This window comes from Schistocerca serialis, chromosome 3, assembly GCF_023864345.2.
Source record: "Schistocerca serialis cubense isolate TAMUIC-IGC-003099 chromosome 3, iqSchSeri2.2, whole genome shotgun sequence".
NCBI lineage: Eukaryota > Metazoa > Arthropoda > Insecta > Orthoptera > Acrididae > Schistocerca > Schistocerca serialis.
In genome coordinates this window covers 712066321-712078872 of record NC_064640.1, presented here as the reverse complement: position 1 = coordinate 712078872, position 12552 = coordinate 712066321, and positions in this window count along the sequence as shown.

Here is a 12552-nt window from a genome sequence, read left to right as displayed (position 1 = left end):
CGCGCTTCATGGAACTCACGGACTTCGAACGTGGTCAAGTGATTGGGTGTCACTTGTGTAATACATCTGTACGCGAGATTTCCACACACCTAAACATCCCTGGGTCCACTGTTTCCGATGTGATAGTGAAGTGGGAACGTGAAGGGACACGTACATCACAAAAGTGTACAGGCCGACCTCGTCTGTAGACTGACAGAGACCGCCGACAATTGAAGAGGGTCGTACAGTGTAATAGGCAGACGTCTACCCAGACCATCACACAGGAATTCCAAACTGCATCAGGATCCACTGCAAGTACTATGACAGTTATGTGGGAGGTGAGAAAACTTGGATTTGATGGTCGATCGGCTGCTCATAAGTCACACATCACGCCGGTAAATGGAAAACGACTCCTCAGTTGGTGTAAGGAGCGTAAATACTGGACGACTGGACAGTGGGAAAATATTGTATGGATTGACGAATCACGATACAGAATGTAGCGATCCGATGGCAGAGTGGCGAATGCCCAGTGAACGTTATCTGCCAGGGAGTATAGTACCAACAGTAAATTTCGGAGGAGGTGGTGTTAAGATGTGGTCGTGTTTTTCATGGAGGAGGCTTGCACCCCTGGTTATTTTCTTGTCACTATCGCAGCACAAGCCTACATTGATGTTTTAAACACCTTCTTGCTTCTCACTGGTGAACACCAATTCGGGGATGGCAACTGCATCTTTCAACACGATCGAGCACCTGTTCATAATACACGTCCTGTGACGCAGTGGTTACACGACAATAATGTCCCCGTAATGGACTGGCCAGCACAGAGTCCTGACCTGAATCCTATAGAACACCTTTGGCACGTTTTGGAACGCCGAATTCGTGCCAGGCCTCACCGACCGACATCAATACCTCTCCTCAGAGCAGCACTCCGTGAAGAATGGGCTGCCATTCCTCAAGAAACCTTCCAACACCTGACTGCACGTATCCCTGCGAGAGTGGAAGCTGTCATGAAGGCTAATAGAGGGCCGACACCAGACTGAGTTCCAGCATAATCGATGGAGGGCGCCACGAACTTTCATGTCATTTTCAGCCTGGTGTCCGGATACTTTTGATCACATATTGTACGAAGAATTCGCTAGAAAGTATAATTAAGGATTGAAAATGTTAAGTCGGTTCATAGGAGAAAATTGTTTGAGTAATTCAGTTATTTTGTGGAATAAAGGGGATTGTTTAAGAGACTGATTGTTAGAACAGCAACGTGTTTTAATCAGTATCTTTTGTGTAAGAACGTATTGATAGTAGAACGTAAATGAAGAGGATTTGTGATCAGTGTTGCCCGTTTAATTAATGTGGAAGTCCAACGTGGCAATGAATACTTCATTATTAATGTAAAACGATCTTAACTGTTAAAACCAGACTGAATGCGATTAGGCAATGATAGGGAAACCTGTTTCGTGCTAAAAGGACGATAAAACAAAGTAACTTGAACTGCACTATTATTATGGAAGAGTGACATTTTCCACCTTTCAACCTGAAAACTTTAATATTTATAAGCATAAGCGACACGTGTTCGTATTAGGAATGCGGTCAGGTTTGTTTAGTAATGAAGCATATCGTCTATGTGAAGCTCCCACAGTCGAGTCCGAGTGCCGCAAAATTAACAAAAATAACCGATATCAGAGGCTCTTCATCTGTCGCCGTGTGTCGTATCCGAATATTGCAGGGTCTTCTACTGTCACGGTCGCCAAATGTAAAATTACTGTCTCCGTCACGGCGACGGTGCCTCGCTAAATATTTCGGAGCTTTCTATTTCGGGATTCATCCATCTCTCGATTCCGAGACTAATGTGAGCGAGAGAATTTTCCTGGAGGACAGTGAATTCTCGAAGTGTGTTACGAATACTTCGACAATTTACTGTTAAAATTTTGACAGTCGAGGTGTCTTTAATTTTTAAGTAACGTGGTTTCTCTCTGCACATCGACTGACGAGCCATATCAGAGAGCCTCAAACAACAGCCTAGCATAGAAAACCGCCATGTGCAATCACAAATACTCTGCAACCCGAAGAACTGCTTCCTTTGTGTAGTGTGTCCATGACCTGTCAAGGGGAATCCTACAACTCTCCACTTTATAACGAAGGTCCGGAGATCTGCAGTCATGACCATCACAGAATCGATGAGGCCTCTGGCTCAGACCCTCCACTCGTCTCGAAACCAATGGACTCCGTTCGACTCTGGGTGCGATACTGCAAATTGTGAGCTCTATTTGTACACCGCAAGTGAGGTCAGCAAGCCGGCCGTGGTGGCCGAACGGCTCTAGGCGCTACAGTCTGGAACCGTGCAACCGCTACGGTCGCAGGTTCGAATCCTGCCTCGGGCATGGATGTATGTGATGTCATTAGGTTAGATAGGTTTAAGTAGTTCTAAGTTCTAGGTGACTGATGACCTCAGATGTTAAGTCTCATAGTGCTCAGGGCCATTTTTTTGAGGTCAGCAGTCTTCACCACTTCCGCCAGCCGCCCGTAGGCATTGCGGATGGCCTCAGAACTCAAGCGACTAGCGTAATTGGTGCCGAAAAGAGCAACAGCTTGCAGACTACTGCACCCTGCACCCTTGATACTGTAGTTGCAGGTAGGGCATCTTTCACATCTCGGATGAGGCCCCCTGGGAGACACAACGAATGCACATGGGATTTCTTACCAGTCTTGGAAGCTATTCCCCTAAGTCGCTCCATAACGCGCCTAATATTAGAGCACACAATAACTAGTAAACCACTCCCCTCGTGTGCCTGCTCGGACCCTGCTGAAGCATTGGCCACCAATTCACTCATAGGATGAGAGGACGAGGACAGGCGTCCAGCTTCCACATTGACTCTCCGCCTCGAACGACGTGACCGGATAACAACCCGCCACCCAGCTTGCAGTGAGTACAAAACCACAGCAACGGGTACGCTGGTGAGTGCCTTGACAGCAGAGCCCGTAAACAGAGCAAGGGACCCCTGAGGTGTCTCGTGCGTCGTCCTAGTTTCTCCGCCGCCGTCATACCCCGAGGCAAAACCCTGGAAATGGTTGACCGCTGCCATTAGCGTCATCAGTTGTTCAAACTGCGGCAAGCTCCACCTGCATCCGCACACAGTACGCAGCTACCCTATCCATCCTACTACTGCTAACTTCACAATTAAACTATGGAAACAAACAGAAAAAGCTAAATATGTGACTAGCTGGTCTCCTGGTGCATCACCAACGTAGAATGGCAGCAGACTATATCGTGGTCAACGATCACTGGCCGTTCAAAACAAACAAATAAACAAATGACAACTGTGTTACAGATTACGCGAATGTACTTGTACACGTTACAGTTACTAAAACACGATACCACACCTGTCAAATACAGAAAAACGCAAAGCATGTAAGGATTAAACTTTGCAAGCACACAAAAACAGGTAAGAAATTAAAAAATTAAAATATGAAACAAACAGTAATGAAAAACATGTGACTTGCTAGTTTCTCGGTGCTCCAGCAACGGAGGCTGAGGGCTGGCTGCACTGCAGTTCCACTTATCTGTTGACACACGCGCTTTATAGATTCACTGGTTCACAAAATCTGTTTAAAGAAATAAATTTCTGGCTGACAGCACGGTAGTAGTTCCCAAGTCCAGCATGAGAGACCCAGGCACGACGCTTTTAATAGCTTCAAAAACAGTGCTTAACTGCTGGAAAAAGCAACTGTTAAAAAAACTTCTTGCTAACTTGTACGATCAACTTGTACGAACAACAGTCCAAACTGCTTGCAGGGAGTGGCGCAAAGGTCGGTGTATCTTACTTTTGGGACAGCCTGTTCCGAGATCCACTACATAAAGTACGTTGGGCTTCGTAGAAATGTCAACAATTGCGTCTCCGGACAAGTGTCACTCCGCACAATTGTCACACACTCAGGAAGCAGTGGTAGCCATCGTTCAACGGGGCGGGGTCCCATCAGTGGCACTGCATTCTCCTACTGTAGTACATCACGTGGAGTTGATGAAGGAGGCGCAGTACCTCTGGATCTAAAACACACCATCCATGTGTATTGGTTGCTATTCAGACTGCCTTCAGTAATAGGAACTGAGACATCATATGGTATGAAACTTCCTGGCAGATCAAAACTGTGTGCCGGACCGAGACTCGAACTCGGGACCTTTGCCTTTCGCGGGTAAGTGCAAGTGGTTCGCAGGAGAGCTTCTGTGAAGTTTGGATGGTAGGAGACGAGGTACTGGCGGTATTAAAGCTGTGATGCCGGATCGTGAGTCGTGCTTGGGTAGCTCAGTTGGTGGAGCACTTGCCCGCGAAAGGCAAAGGTCCCGCCCAAATTCGAGTCTCGGTCCGGCACAAAGTTTTGATCTGCCAGGAAGTTTCATACCAGCGCACACTCCGCTGCAGAGTGAAAATTTCATTCTGGGATCATATAGTATTATAATTAAAATATCTCGGAAAACTACACATCGGATCAAAAGAAGTTATAATTCCAATTTGTTTGTCTCGGAGGGGGACATCCACCGACACCACACTCGACCCACTACACCGTTCCGTGTGTGGGCGGCGGGAGGCAACTTCGAAATCTTCAATGGGAACCCCCCTTTTTATTGTAGATTACGATTCTACGGAAAAATCTACATACGTTTTGTCTGAAGCATTTTCTCCGTTTCGCCACAGATGGTGCTGTAATCGAAGGTTAGAAATGGGTACACAATCGTAATTTACAACGTGCTACTCAACGGCCCTTGAATATCTAATGACGAGTGGGACCCCATCTCCATGCTGGGAGTGTAGGACAGGCCATTATTTCGTAACTTCTAATTGGAAACCCCATTCGCAACGTTGTATTCCTCCGAAATATCGAACAGGGGACTAAGACGCGCCACCGTGGCCGTGTAGAGAACTATGACGTATTATAACAGGCAGTACACTGCGGCCGGAGGACACGTATCTTGCAGAGGTAGGACAGATAGCGGTTCTGAACATTACAACACTTGCACAGTGTTTATTGCCTGCACATCTATCATTTGGAGAACAGACGTGCAAGTGGACGATGAATGTTGCAACCACAGAAGAAAAAACTGAAATGATCCTGATTTACGGAGAATGTAGGAGATATGTTGAGGCTGCTTTTGCCATATATGCCTAGCGTTTTCCAGAGAAAGCTGGCTCTCTTTCGTCCTTTTACAAGATTGTGAACGTCTTTATGTCTGATGGCAGCTTACAGGCCGGCAAAAGGAAACGAAGCAAACGCGTTACAGGAGAAGCTAATGAGATTGCTGTACTAGCGGCAGTGCACCACATCCCACGGATAAGCGCCCTGCAATTACACTGCGATTCCGGTATGTCCGTAGGTATTATTGTCACAATATTGCATCTTCATAAGTATCATCCGTACCACGTGTCACTGCATCAAGAACTTCATGGCACCGATTAAGATAATCGGGTAGTGTTTTGTGAATGGGCACATCAACAAATGCAAACGACATCCATGGTCTTTGCCGAGGTACTATTTTCCGATGAGTCTACAATCGGAAACCATAGTAGCGTTAACCATCTTAATATGCATTACTGGTGTGTAGACAACCCGCACTGGTTACGGCAAGTTGATCATCAACGTCGTTCATCGGTTAACGTATGGTGTGGCACCATGGGGAACAAACTCATTAGTCCGTATTTTATTGACAGCACGTTGAACGGACAGAAATATCGAATGCTTTTGGTTCAAAATGGTTCAAATGGCTCTGAGCACTATGGGACTTAACTACTGTGGTCATCAGTCCCCTAGAACTTAGAACTACTTACACCTAACTAACCTAAGGACATTACACACATCCATTCCCGAGGCAGGATTCGAACCTGCGATCGTAGCGGTCACGCGGTTCCAGACTGTAGCGCCTAGAACCGCTCGGCCATTCCGGCCGGCTCTCAACGTTCAACAACGTACGTGGTTTCAGTAAGACGGTTGCCCAGCGCATTACGCAGTTCAAGCAAAGGAGGTATTAGACGGCGCTTACACTGGTCAGTGGATCGGCAGAGGTGAACCTATTTGTTGACCACCTAGTTCGCCGGATTTGACGTCACCGGATTTTTTTCTGTGGTGATATTTAAAAGATAAGGTGTACCAGCAAGTACAAACAGGCCTTGAAGACATGGTTGACCGCATCAGAAACGTCTGTGTTGACATAACCGCAGATATGCTTCTATCCTGTGCACGGTCATTTGGAAAGCGGATCACTGAGTATATTGAAGTTTGGCGGTACGACGTTAGAACACTTACTCTAATTGAAAATGTAGAGTAGCATTCGCCTCGAGCCATGGCCACAGTGGTGCGTCGAGTATCCCCAGTTCGGTATGTCGGAGGACTACAACATTGCGAATTGGGTTTCCAATTATAAGTTATGAAAACTGGTCTGTCCTATCCTCGCAGCAAGGTGGTGGGGTACCATGTGCCACTAGATATTCAAGAGCCATTGAGTAGCATATCGCAAATTGTGTACCCTTTTCTATTTCTCCGATTACAGCGCCATCTGTGGCGAAACGAAGAAAATGCTTCAGACAAAATGTATGTAGATTTTGCCGCAGAATCCTAATCTGCAATAAAAAATGGGGGATGGGGGTCCCCATTGAGGATTTCAACGTTGCCCCCTGCCGCCTACCCACGTGATAGGGTGTCGGGTAGAGTGTGGTATCGCTGATGTCCCTCTCCGAGACAAACAAATTGGAAATATAACTTTTTTTGATCCGACGTGTAGTTTTCGAGATATTTCAATGTCTTCAGTTGAAATGAACATCCTGTATGTATATATTACTATGTTCTGAATTAGACGGAGTGGAACTGACCTGATTTTGAAGGATGAATACAATTGCAAGTGCTGGCATTGTTGAACTCAGTTAACTGATGAGTAAGGGAAATATACTACCTTCAGAAAGGAAACGATCGTTTCATATTACTTCCGAACGTTTAATGTTTACTAATGCGTTTTTAAATGACAACACAGTTTAGGAAGCACTGACATGCGAATAAAACAAAATAATATGATTATTAATCTTATTACGGGATCACTAGCACAGCGCATGACACTCTCTGGTGCGTGGGTCACAGGGAAAACGGGTGGCCGGCCGATGTGGCCGAGCGGTTCTAGGCGCTTCAGTCTGGAACCGCGCGACCGCTACGTTCGCAGGTTCGAATCCTGCCTCGGGCATGGATGTGTGTGATGTCCTTAGTTTAGTTAGGTTTAAGTAGTTCTAAGTTCTAGGGGACTGATGACCTCAGATGTTAAGCCCCATAGAGCTTTGTTGTTACCCGGGACCACAACGTCACAACAAAAATAAACTGTGTCAGTTTAAAAACAAACTTTAATCAAAATCTTAATCATACTCGGTAAACTCGTAAGTAACGTTCATTAGCAGTACTGTTAAAGCAGAAATTCTAAGAAGAAAATTAAATCCGGTTTGCATCAGTCTGATTTTTCAGCTTGCATGTTCTGTGTAATTTCGGTAATCCTGGGGATAATACTACTGTATTTCTCGACGTTACAAGCATATCACCACTTACTTTCAGTCGTTTCCTGGACTTGTTTTCAAGTGCCGGCAGAGCATAAAATCCTTGTTCGCATAAATAAGTTGTCGAGAAAAGCATAAGATAGGACAATTTCTCGAGTTTTAGTGCATGAGACTGCTTTTTTACACCAAAACTGCTCAAGAGACTCAGATTCACATCCGTCCTTACAGTTTATATCATTTTGGAATGCAATGAGCTCTTCCTGGATTCCTTCTGGAATTTGGACAGCATTAATACTAAAAGGGTTGCGAATCAGTTTTAGTTTCTGTTTTGCTACATTGTGGGACATCATGATTGAATTCGTAAGTCAACATTTGCAGATGTCTCTTGATATTTACTTGAATGTTTGCCCTAATCGTGCCACACCGTTTATCATCAACGAGTGCTTTTAAAGTCTCAAACGCAGAATAACTGTTTTCCCCAATTTTAGTTATTCATAACTGAAGATTGCAAATAACGTCACGAAGTTTATCCTCAAAGATAAGTTTATTTGCAGTGCCTTCTACATGTCTGTTTCCGGAACTTTGCATTCGCAAGTTCAACTTATGTAAGCATGTGAAAATGTCCAAATGACGCCTTGCGGTTCTAGACGCTGCAGTTTGGAACCGCGCGACCGCTACGGTCGCAGGTTCAAATCCTGCCTCGGGCATCGATGTGTGTGATGTCCTTACATTGGTTAGGTTTAAGTAGCTCTAAGTTCTAGGGGACTGATGACCTCAAAAGTTAAGTCCCATAGTGCTCAGATCCATTTTTTTATCCAAATGACAACACAAATTCATCTGAGGTGTCATATCAGGAAATTGCTTTAGTACGTCATTTTTTCTCACCCTCCTCTGAGTTCGTATAATCTTCCCAGCATGTTACCTTTAGACAGCCAATCGACGTTTGTGTGGAAGAGAAGGGTCTCATGGTCGGAGTCCATTTCAGGGTACACTTTTTAAGCAGGTCTTTTTTTAAGGCACTGCTTTCGATAACATTTAGCACATTTATGACCACTAGCATTGTATTGTTAAGGCATTCAGGAGCAGTCTTGGAAGTTAATGCGTTACGATGTATGATACAATGTATTGTTACTCCCAGAGGATTATTCTGTTTTATTATCGTCACTAGAACGTAGCGTGATCCTAACATAGCTGGAGTGCCATCCGAAAGGAAAACGACAAGCTTTCCCCACAAACTGTTATGTTTCTGAAAATACTTGATTATTATTTTCATGATACCCATACCTTTTATCAGGTTCCCTAACTTCTCTCCTAAGAAATCTGGTGGTCGGTCAGAGAAATGAGGAAGCATTATTTCTAAGTGGCATTCTAATTTCTCTAGCTTCAAAGAATCATTCGCGATAACGGCTGCGCGTATAACACAATGCCATTTTATTTCTCCATTACTTTCTATCGAAGCAAATTCGAATTTAATGTAACTACTGTCGTAGTTTCTCTTAGGCGCCATATAAAACAATAAAGAAATAAATATGCTTTTAATACCTTTATTTTTAATTGCATATCGCAGTGTAGTGTGACATTCTATTTAGGTGGTCAATGAATTGCACCTAACTGTTCTGAACTTTTTGTAACACTCACTTATACAGGTACACTCATTCCTATATTCCCTTTTGTAATACCAAGTTTTGATTAAAAGAGTTTTGTATAGAAAAATGTGTACTTACTTCTCTTACGTCCGTCATAAACAGATAGTAATATTGAGGACTGAAGGTCAGTTAAACTACAGACACCCTCGAACCACTAACCAGCCAAACACAATCACTGACACCGCCGAAAAAGACAAAAGAAAGTGTATTCCTTTTCCACGGTTTAAGTTGACGCTTCGACGCTTCGCGCGGTGGTTGTCGGGAACGGCAGAAGGCGTGTCGTGCCCCTGCACCAGGACTGCGGAGGAGAAACGAGGGGTGACAGAAAGGCAGCGTCAGCTGCTTCCCGCAGCGTTGGCGCATTACACTCAACAATGTGTACAGAAATACATCGCGCCTAGGGCTAGAGAGAGTAGCGCTATCACTGCAGACGGGAGAACGAATGTTCGAACTATCGTCTGCCACAATATGTACAGAGGGACGCACAGTGATGCTACGTGTGATTTACAGATGAAAATGTAGTGCGTCGCCCTTACTTCTCGTCTGTGAACTGTAACCAACTTGCTTCCCTCGTGTCTCGTAGATGTTGCCCAAGTTGGTTTCTTCTCCGTCGGTCGCGGGCTCTAGCGCTTGCGCAATAAACAACGCCTATTAACGTTACAAGTGGGTAGGTTTAAATGCTAAGCACAATAACAATCGTAAAATGTTAGTATGCCAAATTATTTTGTTTACCTATTGTTAATATTCGTAACAAGTTTCCCGGTCATTGATCTTTAGTTCCCGAGCACAGCGAAAGTCACAAAATGCTCAACACGATCTTAGAATTCACATGAGATAGCACATATATGTTTTTCGAGGCAAATTTAAAAATTCATTCCGTCTTTAGGCAGACTTGCACTTCCAGTGTTGCCACCTCGGAAACCCCTCGTAGTTTGACTTGGATTAACACAGCATCGCACAAGTACCTCATCTGAGGCAATTTTTCAACAAACTGTTCCGTCTTTACATAATATCAAGATTTTATGCACAGAGTCACGTATTACCTCCCAGGAAATCGATCAGGAACTAGTCTAGTGAGCTGTCTTAGCAATTTGGAGCCTTTCTTTTCAGGGTGCACTTATGACCGGTCCATTCTTTCCATCAATGAGCAGTGACAGCAAGTAAAATCTGTAATTAGCTTTTCCTAATGAATTGAGTGATATTGAAATTATTACTGACTAGTTCTCAGTGCAAGTAACGTCATCAGCACTGTTGGTGCTCTATATAAATATTTAAACAGTAAATACAAATAATAAAAGAATCGTTTCTTGACGCTCAGCGTGGTAGGTGAATCTCTCTCTCTCTCTATGCTCCAGTACGACACCTTCCTGGCTCGCCCGACCGTGCTGACGCTATGTGACCATCTGTCGCGTCGATCGTTGAGTCTGCTTTGTGATCCTATTGAATAACTAGCCTCCCGTCCTTTGCGTTAAAAAGTAGCAACAACATGTGATAAATGTGTGCAGGGATGTGGCATGAACACCACAAGAGCCTATATACAGAGGCTCGCTATTTAGGGGCAGCCTAGAGTTGGCAACCGATTTTCTCTGCTTCTACCAACACTAGTGACGTAGTCAAGTTATCGTGGACTCACACGTCGATCACTCCACCCCCGATACCTCACGACCCTCCCATCCCGCGCTCGCCAGTAGTCACCGGCGCTCGGTGCTGCATCGCCCCTGTAACAATTGATTAATAATTGGAAACAAGTACAAGTTTGAAATTTTGAATCCACTGATGGTCCTCGGACCATTGATTTGGAACCACTATTGTAGACGGCCGTGTCCTGAATTGATGGTTAGCGGCTTTTCATGCGATGGCCCCTGGTTTCCGAGAAAATCGATTTTGAAGTTTTAAGCGTACCTCCTGTACTCATAACGTTTGTCGTGTTTCGACCAAACAAGCGTAGCTCAGCTTTTATCTTCCTTTTTTTTTTATTTGGGTCAACGTGGTAAAACGAGAGAAAACTGTCCCTGTGCAGAAAAAAAGATTTGAACCCAAGATAACTCATTTCTTCACAACATAGTATACTACAACCACGTCAGGAAAATATTCCCTTACGTTTTCTTATGTCGACAAGAACCACCTGGTAAATCTGGGCGGGTTGTTCAGAAAAGAGTTGGCGAATTGACTCACAAATTAAAAAAAAAAATATTTGTAGCCTGCATGAAATCAAGGAAGTTCATGAAAGCGCTGTACAAAGAGTTTATAAAAACTGTCATTCTTCCGTCTGTGGCATAAAAAAATTCCTTACGTTATTTATACGTCGAGGAGGTAGACTGATCAGACACTTCATGATCAAATCTTTGTAGCTGAAAGAAAAACATGCACCTGCACCGTAAAAACTACCCCAGTCAGATGTGCTACATTTTGCTAACCCTGTGATGTTTATTTTTATAGGCAGGTTAAAATGTTCATGAAAAATTCAAAATGCTCCCAACTTACTAAAGACTAGCAAAGAAATCGCCTCGAGGGACGATGCCATAAAAATACATTGTTTAGTTCTGCTTCAATTTAGTGCATCGCCTTTCACAGGACTGATCAAAAGCGCTTGGGTTCTGCTGAAGCTGATCGAAGGAAGAACTATATTTTTGGATTCAAACAAACTGTGTTTCCCGGTATCTATTTTGGAAAATCCCTGTGCCTAGAAACAGTAGCTTTCATTACACGTGGATGGTGCCCTACGAATTTGTGTTCCGGTTGCTTCCACGACATATATGATCCGGAATTGTATTCAAGAACAGTAAGCGATGCAAGCGATGACGAGTAACACGATTGTGTGATCTATTCTGTAACAGACGGAATACACATTTAAAGAAACTTTTCTGTAATGATTGACTTATTAATGAAATTACTACTTTGAAAATGACTGTTTTTAATAATTGTGCATGATGCACACTATTTAATGATATTCTGTTGGATGAAATTGAAAAAGCAATAATGCGGGCACGATTTGAGCTAGCCATGCTTTAGCCGCTGCGCTACGCTCGCTTTATCGAAACAACACTAACGTTACAAAAAAAAAAAAAATAAATAAATAAATAAAACGGCTCTGAGCACTATGGGACTTAACATCTGACGTCATATCAGCCCCCTGAACTACTTAAACCTAACTAACCTAAGAACATCACACACAGCCATGCCAGAGGCAGGATTCGAACCTGCGACCGTAGCGGTCGCGCGGTTCCAGAGTGAAGCGCCTAGAACCGCTCCGCCACACCGGCCGGCGCTAACGTTACAGGTGTGGGAGATACGCATGCAACTTCAACATAGATTTTCTCGGAAAGTAGCAGCCGTCACATGAAAAGCAGCTCGTCAGGTACTCAATGCACGTCCCTCTACAACACGTCTAAGACCCATCAAAATCCATG